Genomic DNA, 16,195 nt, shown 5'->3' with positions numbered 1-16,195 from the left:
AGTTTTAGACTAATCTCGTTCTATTTTACACCTTTTATAGGACCCAGTTGAGTCCTGATTTATTTGAGAGTCACTGGCCTGCCTTCCCCGTCGCTCTGTGTTTTAGCCGGGGCCTTTAACAATCTGCTTAACTGCTTAATCATTATAAAAAATAATTGAGAAATGTGTTTGGTAGGCGGTATAGTGTAAGAGAGTATTTTTCCTGGCGTGGGACTAAGTGGATGGAAATTTAGTCTCCACTTTGGGGAATCAAACGCTCTAATGACTTATCTAACAGGAAGCTATAATGAGCAGCTAAATTCAGCATGGACGTCCTTATGTCACCCTACATTCAGCTTGTTACATCCATTAGGGAAAATAATTTCGCTTTGTTTATATTTATAGCCCTGTCTCCGAGGACGGGCGTTTAGACGGTGTTTGCGCCTCGATTATTGGCGCGGGCCTTTATCTCCAGCTTCACAAACAAGAAGCAGAAGAAAATCCCTCTTTTGTCGATACTTCAATCCACCCACCGCGGCGTTATCAATCCCCGCTGTCCGAAAAGAGCTATTTTTACCTCAGACTCTCCTCCTGCCTGGTTCTATCCTATCCTCATTAGTGCCATGTATGACACCCTCACCATGTTCAGGGTAATGAATGGGACAGAGGTATGTCTAATGGGACACTTTCCATTTCCCCCCATTTACATTAGGCCAACCGTGTATCGACTGATTATGTTTAGGTCCTGATTGTATGTTGTTCTTTACGTCAAAGGCGGACTCCGGGTCTCTCCGGTTTCATGACGTCTTAAAGTGAAGCCCGGCGTCGTGTGGTCTTTTGTTCTGCTGTAAAACTAATGAGGAACAAACAGTGGAGACAATCAGTACAAGTCTACGGACTAAAGTATATCATATTTTCACAACTCGACTCTCAACCATCTTAAAGGTAGGATATAGCATTCACTCTTCCTGGTGAAAAAAAGTCAGTATGTGTTGAATCAGACCTGCACCTTGAGGACGCAGATACAAGCACCTACTCTCTCTGTGGACATGCAAAACCTCAGTTTGAAAGCTGAGAAAATTAAGTCACTGAGCTGAAGAGGGGGGTATTATGCTTTTTTCAATCACATAGCACCAGTCTATAGCACACTACAATGATGACCAAACCTTCTGTTGGTTTGTAAATGCAGTAAATCAGAATAACTGCCTTGTATAAAATTGCTCTCTCAAAATGGCTGTAGCGAATGTCTTGAAATAGGCCTCTGTCTCTTTAAGAACCTCTGACCCTTTCCGACACGCCCCCTCCACACACTGTCTGTGGCATCAGTGGGGAGGAGGTTCTGCTGAGGAGCAGTGGTTGGTTACTCGGCTGGTGACGAAAGCTCGGAGGCGTCTCCAGGAGGTGGGGGCGTTCCTAGGAGGACTCAGGCAAAGCTATCCCTAAAATGGCCGCCATCAGAGTTTTTACAGATTACTCAAAAATACGTGAATGTGCCAAGGCAACACTTCAGGCATGTTTTTAATGAGGGAATGACATAATTACATGATGTAAAGCTTGAAAAAGTCGATTTTGCATAATACCCCCCCCCCCTTTAATAGGTTAGGTCCTCATCCAAATCCATTCTTTGATTATCCACTGCAAAAATAGCATTTTCTGTGTCTAGCCCGTCACTATGAGCATGTTTTGTATTGCTATGTCATTATTCATTTACTCCATACTGGGTGATGGTAAGCAACTATTCATGCCACAGCTGCCAATCTGTGCCGTTTCTGACCCATTAACTACTCACAAACTGCATTCATGTGGGCAAAGTGGGTGAAGTGTCTTGCCAAGGGCGCAACAATAATGTGCAGCTGCAGGACATGGGATTCAAACGGCCAACCTGTCCATTATTGGCTCGACCATATGAGGCATTGTCGCCCCTAACTACTACTACTACTACTTACTAGTGAAGCTAATTTTTGATATATGGGGATGCTATGGTAATGTTTTAACAATGGTAATATAATGATTGATTGACTTGAATGATGACTTTGCAAACTTACAGACTATCACTTGATTTTTTCAATGTGGATGAAGAGTGTTTTGCCCATGGACACACCAATGCGCTCAGGTGGTTTGAAAGGGGCTGCACCTTCTTTGCCTTAATTCCATGTGTTAAACCAATTATCACAGATTATTCAATGCATAATTTCAAATTTCAAGCTTCTAAATTTCCCAGTAAATAATCTCAGCACAACTGACCTTCCATCCACACATAAATGTCTGTATTAAAAGCATTTTCTGCCCCCGTATGATCCGGAACATCACCACCGCTTTGGGAGTCACGCTGCATCGCTCAGGGCATCCACGGGGCACAGTCTGGCGATGAGGAGGAAACCATAAACCCCCCTGATTAGTCCCGGTCTAGACCAGGTCCACACCAGGTCCCGGCAGAGTCACGTCCCGGTGAGGGGGTGCTGCAGAGGTCAGATTAATCAGATCCGCTTTCATAATCTCATTTATTAATAAAACCGTCGGACAGTGAGCCAAAAACTTTCCCCTGTGCTCTGATGCTCACAGTGTCCTCACGTTGACAATGGACTCGTGCAACACGTGCCAGGTTGACCTGAAGGGGAATATACAGACTTGTTATGTGTGAGAATGATTAGATTTGGTTCATAACATCACAATAACTCATAGAGGCTTTAAAGAGACTATTAAAACTAAAGTAATACATATAGAGAGAATATAGTTGCTTCCTGGGCATAAAAGTGCATAGGAGATGTTTTTATATTAACCTCTTAACTCCCGCCTGAACCGAGAGGATCTTTTTCCTCACATCATCAGATTATTTTTTCCATAATTTTTTTGTTGGGTATTCAACTAATTTTTGTAACTTTTTTGTCTTTTTTTTTTGTGTCATTTTTTGTCACATTTTTGTCATTTTTTTATCACATTTTTTCACATTTTTTGTAATTTTTTTGTAATTTTTTGTCAATTTCTTGTCAATTTTTTGTCATTTTTTTTATTAATTTTTTGTAATTTTTTTGTCACATTTTTTTATTTTTTCGTCATTTTTCATAAAATTTTGGTCCTTTTTTGTCACATTTTTGCATTTTTTTTGTCGAATTTTAATCACATTTTTGTCATATTTTTGTAATTTTTTTGTCACATTTTGTCACATTTTAGTAATTTTTTTTGTAATTTTTTGTCATATTTTTTTTCATTTTTCGTCAATTTTTTGTCCATTTCTTGTGACATTTTTGCCACTTTTTCATCAATTTTTCGTCACTTTTTTGTCTATGTTTTCTCACTTTTTTGTCACATTTCCATCATTGTTTTCGTCTCAGTTTTGTTGCTATTTTTACAGCTTTTTTCCAGAAGCTTTTGGACTGGGGTAAAGCCAAACTGGAGAAAATGTGCTCGGTTCAGGTGGGAGTTAAGGGGTTAATTGAGTTTGACTGAAAACACAGATCATATTAATCATGTTTAATCATGGCAACTGCAAAGGAACGATCGCCCCCACCTCCCAGTTAAATATGATGGAGCAAGGCCATGAACCCCCACCTAAATCAAGTACATTTTCTCCAGTTTGGCTTTACCCAAATCTAAATAGCAACAAAAATGAGCCGAGAAAGAGAATGAAAACGCAACAAAAGAGTGAAGAAAACACAAGAAAAAAAAGCAACCAAAGAATAACAGAAAAGGGACAAAAACGTGTGATGTAAAAGCAACAAAAATGTCACAAAAACGCAAAAATAAGTGACAAAATATTAATAGAAAAATGATGAAAATGTGACAAAAATGCCACAAAAGAGCGACAAAAAAGCAATGAAGGAAAAAGATCCATTTAGTTGAGTTTTGTAGGTCTTAGCTTTCAAATGAGGCGTTACACTGGCCTATAGGATAATAAAAAAGAAGATAGCCTTTATTGATCTCACAATGGAGAAATTTACTTGTTACGTTCAGCAGGAAATGTGAGGGGGGAAAAATGTATTAGTAAATAGTGGTATCTTATGTGCACTTATTTCCAATATAAAAGTAAAATACCTTCACATCAAAGGTTGGACTGAAAAATACTGAAATACAGCACGGGGTCACACAATCGCTTGGTTTATTTGACATATCTGTATTTAATTTGTCACTAAACCTTTTTACGGTGAAAAAGGTTTATCTTATCCTGCACTTATGAGATAAATCTTTGTATCCTGGTTAATCTCTGAAAACTCATGTTCAGTTAGATATTGGTCTTACTTCTCCCATGTTGTGAATGTCATGTAAGTACAAAGCTTTCCTGTTTACTCCGCATGGTGTGTATCTTCTTACTTTAGTTCCGGTCTTAAACAGGTCCAGTCACAGCCTTGTTCCCATCGAGTCATGAGATCTCCGTGAGGCTATATGTTGTGCAAGATGTAAACCTTTCGACCTCTGTATTGCCTCTAGCACACCCACCACGATGTCGGTCCTGTGATGTTTTCTTGCTGTTTTCTTGCCACCCCAGTGATCCGTCTATGCCCCCGGTGAACTGCTTTTGCCCATCAGTGAAGTGTTTTCCATTACCGTATTTGCCTTGATCACTTGAACAGTTTTGCCATCACTGTTATCCATGTCCTCTCCGTCCGTCTCCTGTTCACGGGACGGGCCCACAATCGGACAGTGCCACCCAAACAATACCCCCTTGTTCCCCTAACAGCGCCCATTGGAGCCGATTAAACTTTTACGCGTCATTTAATAGAACGGTCCAGTTACGGCGCGTCTGTCAGCGGGCCATGGAGGGGGGTAAGGGGATACCTGTGTCCCGCCGGCCGCCCCAGTCCGACGCGGGGCAGTCAGCACCCCTGTCTGTGCACAAAGAGGGCAGGGAGCGTGACCGGGGCCATAACAGGACAAATCCAAATGACAGCATTGAAAGTGCTATTGCTGCTGCACGTGTAGGAGGTTTTATAAATAAAATTGTTCTTTCTCTTCTTCTTTTTTTTTTTAACTTTTTCTTCTTTTTTTCCTTTTTTGCTATTTCTTTTTTTTTCTCTTTCTTCTTTTTTGATAATTTTTCTTCTTTTTAAATATTTTTTCTTCTTTTTTCCCCTTTTCTTTCTTCTTTTTTTTCTTTTCTTCTTTTTTAATTGTTCTTTTTTCTTTTTCTTCTTTTTTAATTATTTTTCTTCTTTTTTAATTATTTTTTTTCTTTTTAAATTATTTTTCTTCCTTTTTCTTCTTTTTTTCTTTTTCTTCTTTTTAAATTATTTTCCTTCTTTTTTTCTTTGTCTTCTTTTTTTCTTCTTTTTCCTTTTTTCTTCTTTTTTTCTTCTTTTTAAATAATTTTTCTTCTTTTTTCTTCTTTTTAAATTATTTTTCTTCTTTTTTCTTTTTCTTCTTTTTAATTATTTTCCTTCTTTTTTTCTTTTTCTTCTTTTTTCTTTTTTTCTTCTTTTTTTCTCTTCTTCTTCTTTGAATTCACATCACCAGATATGGTACTTTTTTTTTTTTTTTTTACTGCAAGTTTACTAACTCCACAAGATTAAAAGTAATATTTATTGTGAGACAGAGCTGACTTTAAGGCTCCAGCCCAAATATCAGTGCGAGAAATGGTTCAAACATCTCTAAATGGTTATACAAATGATTAAACTTAGAGAAAAATGATCATTTCAACATACAGTTCTTGCCACGTATACTGTAGACTCAGGTGTGCTTCTTTTTTTTCATTTCAAAATACAAACATTGTCTGCAGTTTTTTTTTTTTTTTACATTATTCTCCCAACAATAGCTCTGTGTTCAGGCCTTGTTTACCTGGTGACCTTTGTCTGACTCAGCAGCTGATAATGCCGTCGGTCCACAGCAGCAGCAGGTCCTGTTTCACAATATTTCAAAGCATAAATAGAATAAATAAAATAAATACCAGCCTGTGGACATGTTCATTTGCAGTAAGGGGACTTCCCGTCGTTGTCCTGTCGGCATCATTCTAAGTGATAACGCCGCAAGTGGACGTGGAACAACCGAGGTTCAAAGCAAATACAAGACAGGCGTATAGGCTCACAAAACCTTAGAATACATGTTTGTAATGACATTATGTTGTCGTTTAAAGTAGAAGTGCAAACAATCTTTTGGTAAATATTTCAAAAACATAACCAACTTGTGTTTTTTCTCAAATGAAATCTTGGCATCCATTAAACTATGTTCTTCCTGTTTCTGTAGGATGTTTTTTCTAGGTTGGTTTGGCTTTTTTGCTACCGATACTGATACTAGGGTTTGAGTATCTGCCGATATCCGATATTTACCGATACCAAGTGATTTTCTTGAAAGTGGCTTTCTCTGAGTGAAAATTTAAATGTACTTTTCTCCATTGTAAGATCAATAAGGTCATATTCTATTGTCATTGTACAGATTAATATTGATAAACTTTTCTACACTAATTATCCTCGGGGCTACATTAATATAAACGACTCACATGAAGTGATCTGATCATTACAAATATGTTACATCTGTCATTTCTTAAACTAAAATACAAACACTTGCCTTCAGCAGTGGTTATTTTACTTTATTAGGCTACTTTATGTATTTCTATCATAGCATTAGCACTAGCATGCTCCTGCTAGCTTTAGCATGCTATTGCTAACCGCAGAATTTTGCGCAGCGATCAAAAATACATTTGCTAAGGTTAGAACAAGCTCAGAGATTGAATTCTCCAGGTTTATAGTTTTACAGTGACATACAGCATGTCCATATTCACTAAGATTTAGGTGGTAAAAAATGAGTTTTTAAGGCATTGACAGCCAAAACTAGCATCGGTTCAGTATCAGATATTTGTTGCCGATACCCGATATCGTATTTCCAGTATTGTCTCCGATATCCGAGCATCCCTAATTTGGTGGGATTAAATAAATTCTCTTTTCCCCACTCTCTTTTTGGCAGAATTGTAACTTCTTATGTTAAACGTTATTTTTGTACAATATGACACAAACTGCGAGCCGTCTTTTACCGTGTACTCCTCTGTGTCATTATCTGAAATAGATGAATAAATGAATGAGATGAAATTGAAAAAATGTATGATAATAATTGTGTATAAGCACCTTCCTGAAACTATACCATAAACAATACTCTGACATTTATGGGCTGTGTCGACTTCCTCATTGCTTCTGACAGGAAACACTGATCTACAGATAACGTGTGGTTGATGTGTGCCAGTTTGTAAGTTTTCTTACTCTATATTTATTTCCTTTTGGCCCAGAATGTACCTCCAGACCGATGTACAAAAAAGCTAAACATACGTACTTACCTCTGATGCATCAGCTTTAGTCCATTTGTTTATTACAGGGGTCCCTTCAGGCCCCTAATATCACTCAACAAACAACTCAGGCCCCCTGTCTGTAAAATATAATAAGCATTTACTGTATAATTTAAGGGGGTGTATTATGCAAAATCGACTTTTTCAAGCTTTACATCATGTTATTATGTCATTCCCTCATTAAAAACATGCCTGAAGTGTTGCCTTGGCACATTCACGTATTTTTGAGTAATCTGTAAAAACTCTGATGGCAGCCATTTTAGGGATAGGTTTGCCTGAGTCCTCCTAGGAACGCCCCCACCTCCTGGAGACGCCTCCGAGCTTTCGTCACCAGCCGAGTAGCCAACCACTGCTCCTCAGCAGAACCCCCTCCCCACTGATGCCACAGACAGCGTGTGGAGGGGGCGTGTCGGAAAGGGTCAGAGGTTCTTAAAGAGACAGAGGCCTATATCAAGACATTCGCTACAGCCATTTTGAGAGAGCAATTTTATACAAGGCAGTTATTCTAATTTACTGCATTTACAGACCAACAGAAGGTTTGGTCATCATTGTAGTGGGATATAGACTGGTGCTATGTGATTGAAAAAAGCACAATACCTCCTCTTTAAAGCCAAACACATATGAAGGTCAAGGTTGTAAGTACGGACATGTTTCCCTGTAGCACTGATCTTTTCCAAACTGGATATTACTAAAATGTCTCCATTAGGCTTTGGGAAAGTAGTGATATCTACATTATTACATTTAATCAAGCATTTGAGTAAATGTATAAATCATACGTATTATTCTGACATTGAGGACTTTTGGGTTACTCTTGCCACTGTGATCTGTAAGTTTTATTCTCATTATTCTTCATTTGGAAAGAACCGATAACATTTTGAAAACACTTGTGACAAGCTGAAATAGCTGAAATGTCTATATCGAATGGCGCGTGGTTTGAATAGAGCCGTGCGTGCTTGCATTTGCACATCATTTTACAAGTGCCTCCTTTAACTCCGGGGATCATAGGTGCGGAGATGACAGAGCATTGGCGGCATTGTGGCCCGAGTGCGAGCGCGTTCGGCAGGGGTTGAGTGACAGCGAGGAAGCAGGGGTCCGGCCGTGCCTGTGGCCCAGAGAGGAGGGGGGGCGGCGGGGGCGATAAGTCCAGGGTATGAGGCATGTGTCAGAGATCAGACAGAGAGAGAGAGGAGGGGGGGGCGGGGGGGAGGGATTAGCGAGGGCTTGACTACAGGCACAAGGCTTCACTGTACGAAAACACACAATGATACACTTTAACATTTGCCGACAAAGACAGGGCGGCTTACACTGGACAATGTACTGTTTTTTTGACTCGCTAATAAAATGAACAAAATCCACTAAACTGACACAACAGGACATAAAATCTCACCGACATTTAGTCCACTTTTTACTGTACTGAAGGAGGATGCTGTGGTTTGTGAAAAAGACTGTCCATGTAATTCATAAGCATTTTTGTACTTGCAGACTTTTTGTTAGTACTGTGACCCTGAATGTTAATCACAGATCCCTTTGAAGCTTTGGGATATTAGAAAAATACATTTTGGGAATACAACTAATGGAGTGAAAAATGACTACAGTGTAAGCGCTTTGAGACACTTGAAGGAACAGGCCACCGTTTTTTCATACTGACATATGTTCTTACCTGAGCTTAGACGAGTTGATGTGTAGCTGTCTGGTCTTTGGGCGTGCCCTCAGTCATGCAAAACGACCAAAGATGTTGTTAGCATTTGGCCTCTCCCAACATATTCCCATAGCTCCAAACAAAGGTGAAGCTGGAAGCTGCCACGCTCTTCCACGGGCACGCACACAGATCAGACAGGTACTCGTCTAAGCTCAGGTAAGAACGTATCTTAGTATGGAAAAACGGTGGCCTGTTCCTTTAAGGGGTGTTTCCAGGCCCGACCCAGTGCCTTGTTAACCCTGTTGGGCGAGCGTCTCCACTGCCGAGGCCAGGACCAAACCGCTGTGACCAGGCACACGTTTGCAAACATGCCGTGAACAGACTCTGGCCTCTGGTTTGCAAACGAGAGAGAGGTCTGCCTTCACTATTAACATGCAGATCATATGGATTTAATATGTCACAACATCATACAGCTGTTGAAAAAGGTGATTTTGCAGATGTTAGCTTTTAGCTGCATTTAGCATAACTTTAGCTGCTGTTAGCATAACATAGCCTGGTGCTTACCTCCATAATTCGTCTTTTAGCTGCTTCTTTCCTCTAGTATTTGCCTTGGCGCCTCTGAATAATTCCATAAACCCGACCAAAAGGCAGCTTTTGTCCACATTGTTCTCATCACGGCTCACAAAACTTTTCAAGCCGTCCTGTTGTCGCATCTGTGAAAGCGCCGGCCACAACAACCATGCAATGGAAACCCTCGCCTGTACTGAATAGAGTGACTACATGACAAGGTGAGTACATAGGGATACAAGCGGGTTATGTGGAACCGCGGCATCTGTGACACAGACTTGTAAAGCGCAATACAAGTGTAAGCCAATATTATTATATAGGCTACCAGGCTGCATATTTTCACTGTCTGCATTTAATTCCCACAGACGCTCCACTAAAAACAAGTACAACAGGTTCTCTTTTGTGGCCAGGACTCACTTCTTGGTTGAGTGTTATGTTGTAAAACGTGTGTGTACAGGAAATTCAACCCTCATTTCTGAGCACATCATCTGAACTCCCCCTTTGCACAGAGGAGAGAGGCAGAGTAAGCTGTGGGCTTTGAGTAAGGAATGCCTTGGAGTGGAAACAATTTGAGCACTGAAACGATGTGGCCCAGTGAAGCTATGTGTGTTGAAGAAAACAGACTAAATATACAAGTATATAAGAATGAAACGCAACTCCCGGTTTGTTTTCCACGAGGGAACGACAGCGGGCCCTTGTAATAGTTTCAAGATGAGCGGTTTGCTTCCTGTCTGTCCCCCTCAGCGGCAGCGGAGGCACATGTGACGTCAGACCTCCACTGTCGCTGCTTAAAGGCCGTTTAATCAGATTGTCTTCCTCCTCTTTGTCTGTGCTGTAATAATGACACAGGGAACAAGAGCCTGGCCCTTGAACCACTTCAGGCTCTTCAGTGACGCGTCTGAAGCGAAGCACAGGCGCGGGCGGATGTAAGCGGAGGTCCGGTAGATTTGCCCACCGCGATAATTGACGTATCGACTGACCAAAACAGAAAAAAAACTCTCAATTGAAGCGTGAAGCCAATCTCGGGCTTATTACGCGGCCGCTTTGAAGGAGGTTTGAGATTTCACTTTCTGCAAGATTTAGGTTAGCGATACTCGAAATCCGTACAGGAGCTTTGTGCTTTGCGAGGACTTTTGTTCGACAGATTAGTTATTAAAGAGGGGGTATTGTGCTTTTTTCAATCACATAGTCTATAGCACACTACAATGATGACGAAACCTTCTGTTGGTCTGTAAATGCAGTAAATTAGAATAACTGCCTTGTATGAAATTGCTCTCTCAAAATGGCTGTAGCAAATGTCTTGAAACAAGCCTCTGTCTCTTTAAGAACGTCTGACCCTTTCCGACACGCCCCCTCCACACGCTGTCTGTGGCGTCAGGGGGTTCTGCTGAGGAGCAGTGGTTGGTTACTCGGCTGGTGACGAAAGCTCGGAGGCGTCTCCAGGAGGTGGGGGCGTTCCTAGGAGGACTCAGGCAAACCTATCCCTAAAATGGCCGCCATCAGAGTTTTTACAGATTACTCAAAAATACGTGAATGTGCCAAGGCAACACTTCAGGCATGTTTTTAATGAGGGAATGACATAATAACATGATGTAAAGCTTGAAAAAGTCGATTTAGCATAATACCCCCCCTTTAAGTCCTTCAGCTAGCTGGACTCCTATAATTTTAGAGCAGCTTTTTACAATGTTGTGCAGACTGTTTTTTTTGTTTTTTTTTACAGACAATCCATTGAACCAACAAATGAAAGAAAATGTCAAGAGACTTTCAATAAAAAATACCCCCCCTCAAATTATGACGAAACAGATGGGATGGATTTCTAAATAGAACTACCATTCATTTGATTATGTGTCAAGCCCTAATTGTAATATGAAGCCAATACTGATTACAGCTAATTAGTCACTGTTCCAGACGAGCTACAGGACCTGCAGTGAATGGGTTTGAATGAGATATCAGGACGAGATTTCCCTCCTGCGCAGGTCCATTGTCAGAGGGCAGCTCCCAGTGACCTGCCAATGTAAACTATAGAGATAAGCCTGTGGATAAAGGGCACTTTAAATGGGAAAGTCACCGCCACTCTTTCCACCTCATTCTGGATCACCAAGGCTTTGCACTTGATGATACCAGCGTGGCGCATGAGCTGATGGGGATATTCTACGTTGACGTCAGAGTGTTGTTGTTTGTTGCACAAACCTAGTGTGAAGTTGAGGATTTTGATTGGATAGGGCTGTTTGAAATGATTCACGAGGTGTAACTAATTTATTATACATTGTTTAAAGCGGAGGTGCCCAAAATGTATGACTCGTAGAGCCAAAAGGGCTTGGTATGAGAAGAAGAAGTAGAAGAAGAAGAAGAAGAAGAAGAGGAGGAAGAAGAGGAAGAAGAAAGCAGAGGAGAAAAAGAGGGAGAAGGAGGGGGAGAAGGAGAAGAAGTAGGAAAAGAAGATGTAGGAGAAGAAGGAAGAGGAGAAGAAGTAGAAGAAGAAGGAGAAGAGGAGGAGAAGAAGGAGAAGAAGAAGAAGAAGAAGAAGAAGAAGAAGAAGAAGAGGAAGAAAAGGAAGGAGAAGGAGGAGGAGGAGGAGGAGAAGAAGGTGAAGAAGAATGAGACGAAGAAGGAGAAGGAGTAGGGGAAGAAGAAGGAGAAGAAGAAGGCAGAGGAGAAAAAGAGGGAGAAGGAGGGGGAGAAGAAGAAGAAGAAGAAGGCAGAGGAGAAAAAGAGGGAGAAGGAGGGGGAGAAGAAGAAGAAGAAGAAGAAGAAGAAGAAGAAGAAGAAGAAGAAGAAGAAAGAGACGAAGAAGGAGAAGAAGTAGGGGGAGAAGAAGGAGGAGGAGAAGGAGAAGAACGAGAACAAGGAGAAGAAGGAGGAGGAATAGAAGAGGAAAGAGAAGAAGAACGAGAAGAAGGAGAAGAAGAAGGAGGGGGCAGCAAAAGATTACATTTTTGTCTACTTTCTCTGCATCTCTTTCTCCCACATGCTCAATTCCTGTTGATAGATTACTTGACGCTCGCTTAAACCTTACAAATGAGTGAGTTCAGTAAGTTTCACTAAGCAGGCTTTCAATATTTATGCGGTATTGTCGATGTGCCATTTCTAAAGGCACTATATACCAGATTTTTTTTCTTCTAGTAGCGGAACAAAATTAGTTCTGTCCTCCTTCAGTGTATCGTAGACCCGACATTTGTGAGAAAAACATGATGCGTGCTATCATAAAGCAAGTGTCAGGTTAGTTTTCTGGCATTTCTGTGGCTCTGAAAAGTTCCTATAAACATGTCCCTGTGAAGAACCGCGATGCCACAAAAGTGTTAGGAAAGCTACGATTGACTTTCCACCACAACTAACATTTTAATTTACCAGCATCTTCTTTCATCGTTTGTAATAAAAAAAAAAAGACCAAACAATGTGAGTTTGCATTCCTCCGCAAACCTATTTTTCCATTTTTTATTTTATCTCTGAACTAAACACGCATTGCAAACGCGCACAAAGCACAAGTCAGCAGTGTCTAAAAGCGTCCACTGTAGCACACACTATGTAATCTACACCGGCTGTAATTCCTATGATCCGTATCGCGGCCGCTCACGCTGCCCCCCCACGTTACGTTTCAGTGAAAGCCAAGAATGCATCGTAGGTAGTGATAAGAATAGGCATTTTATTGTTGCTCCGCTGCCTTGGCCCTAATGCTGTAATACGTGTTATCTGACTATGCCACAGTGAGCTATACGCACATGTGTCCCGCCTGCATTCCCTTCCTCATGAGTGTTCACAGTGATAGAGGAGAGTATGGAGGGAAATGTTTGAATTAGGGTATTACTGCTTCCAAATGAGAAGCAGTTGAAGTTGCTGCCTCTCAAGAGTCGCCAGAACTATTTATATTTTATTCATAGATCTATGTTGGCTCTCTAAAACAAATGACTAACAATGATAACACATAAATAAAGCTACTAAATAAAGCTACTACAGCGTACAGAAGAATCACGTTAACTTTGTATGTTATAGGCCCACACACATTTGTAAATATTAGGTCAACTTTCACAAACTGTAGATGTACTATAGCAGGGGTAGGCAACGTCAGGCCCGGGGGCCAAATCCGGCCCTCCACTACAGAGCCTCTGGCCCTCAAGATGATTTTGAGAAACATTATGACACAAATCAGAAAGTACTTTAACATTTTTAGGGGTAAATGGGAGAAATACTGTTAATACACCCAATTAGGTCACATTATGTACAACTCTGGTATTTGTAGAAAGTGCACTGGAAAAATAACAATAATTTTAAGGAAGAAATGACAGAAACCTACATGAATTAAGAGATTCAATCTAAGTTTTGAGTAGATTTGGTCTGGTCTTTGATCAGATAAAACATCTTATCGGCAATGGAACAACTCATTATTCTCCTAATTCAGATTATATGGTATAATTTCAAGTGAAAAACAAATCTGTTTAAAAGTAAAAGTTAATTTGTCTGATTTCAAAGTGGGTTTCATGCTTGTTCCATTGGCATCAGCATTTGTATCTTTGTCTTAGATTAGTCCAAACAGACTCAAATTCAACACAAAGAACCTTTATTCAAGCAATTTTAAGTCATTTATCTCATTTAAGATGCTAATTTTTCCAGTGTAGTGCTTTACTTTGGCCTAAAATTGGCGGCTTCGGCCCTCGGTCTTTTTACAATGAAAAAAATTGGCCCTCCGTTAAGAAAACTTGCCTACCCCTGCACTATAGTTACCACAAAAGCGATACTGAAAGGGTGTCCAAATGTAGATATCTGGGCTGGGTTGATTAAAGACTCTCACAACTGGTTAAGCATTGAGACCCACTTTTATTATACAATGATGAGCTGCGACCCAAAAAATATGTTTTTACAACCCATAAAACACCAAGTTCCAACTCTGAAAATATATGCAACAGGACCAGTGTTGGGCAAGTTACTTTACAATTGTAATAGTTTCTTTATTAGTAGTCACAGTTTTATAAATGTAATATGTTTGTATTACATATTGCTGTTTGAAAATGTAGCTGCCTTACACCACTTTAAGTTACTTCTGAGTTACTTTTGGCAAAACATAAATTGAAAATAGTAATAATGCCACCGAGCAAAAGCGTAGTCACAGATTCTCTTTTCCTTTGCTTTCCCCATTCTCTCGTGTTTTCTTTTGACGGCGTGAAAGAGACCAAATGCAAGTTATTCATTTCATACTCACTTCTGCCACTTCAGGTCTTATGTGTAACTGCACCTTCTATATTAAGCTCGTGCATGGCGGCACTTCGGACCCGAAGTAACTACTTTTTGAGTGCAGGATTATAGAGGCAGTTGTGGTGAACAGGTCTCTGCTCATTCTACACATTAGGACATTGCTGGAACATGTGGGAAATACGTATTTTTAACATTTTTAAACTCTGTACAGTCCCTTTAACTACACGCAACTGCAGATCTTCTACGCATTTTATTTGGGGGGGGAGTTTGTCATTTTAGTGAAGGACAAATGAACACTTTTCAGTTGGAATCTTTTTTTACAATGTAAAATACTGTGTTTTCCCACAGATTATTGTTCACTTAAGCATTGAATATTCGTTTAAAGGAACAGGCCATCGTTTTTAAATACTGAGATATGTTCTTGCCTGAACTTAGACGAGTTGATACGTACCTGCTGGGTCTTTGTGTGTGCCCTCAGTCACGCAAAACAACCAAAGATGTTGTTAGCATTTGGCCTCTCCCTATGCATTCCTATAGCTCCAAAAGGGGGTTAAAGTTGGAAGCTACCACGATCTTCCACAGGTACAAATACCAGACAGGTTCGTATCAACTCGCCTAAGCTCAGGTCAGAACATGTTTCGTGTTAAAAACGTTGGCCTGTTCCTTTAAAGACAAAATCGACTCATGTTAAGTCATTTTCACAAACTCTTGGCACCTTTTCATAACTTTTCAGAAGACATATTGAAAGTACTCCATGGGAAAGGCTCTCAACCCACTTTAGGATCCCGACCCACCAGTTGAGAACCACTGCTCAAGACTTTTTGTTGATCATTACGTCTTTAATGGAATTCACACAAAAATGTATATAGGGTAAAAGTAGAATCTAAGTAGTAACATCTGTGTCTTGAAAATGCTATTTATTCAGCAGAGTAAATGACTGCACCCTCTGTGCTCATGGAGAGGGAGGCTCTTTGTTGCTGATCAGATGCTCGTGTTGCACTGGCCAGCTCCGCTAAAGTGAATGTCCGGCATTACGGCGCTGACAGACCACAGAAGCCCTCACTGACGGACAGATAAGCACTGGGTTAAGTAATAAGAGCCTCCAGGGACACGCTCATTCACTGCTATACCGCAAAAAAACGGGACATTTAACCCTGGCGTCCCCACGGCCACTCGAGCGGTGATAACGTGTGACAAGAAGAAATTTCAGTCAAAAGTTCAATACAAAGAGATTGATTATAACGACAATACAGCTCTAAACAAAAGTCTTCTCCTCGACTTTGATGAGAAGCTAGAAGTAGTTTTCATATGTGCGATAGCTGAAGGTCATTGCGTTCCGAGTAAACATTGGTAAGCACATGAAGCTTGCACTTGTTCTCAGCCAGAGAGAAGGCACTGACAGACAGGACCCATGTGACATTACGAGGAGGGATATTGTGGGTTTTGTGTAAATGTCAAGCTGTGAATGGAAGTTGCTTGAAAAGAATCACCAGGATGCATGCTTTTAAGACAAATACTGTAGCAAGAGTCCAGGTCTGCTTCAAATTGGAAAAAATAGC

This window comes from Gobius niger (genome assembly GCF_951799975.1).
Source record: "Gobius niger genome assembly, chromosome: 7".
Classification (NCBI taxonomy): Eukaryota; Metazoa; Chordata; class Actinopteri; order Gobiiformes; family Gobiidae; genus Gobius; species Gobius niger.
This window is presented reverse-complemented; position numbering follows the sequence as displayed.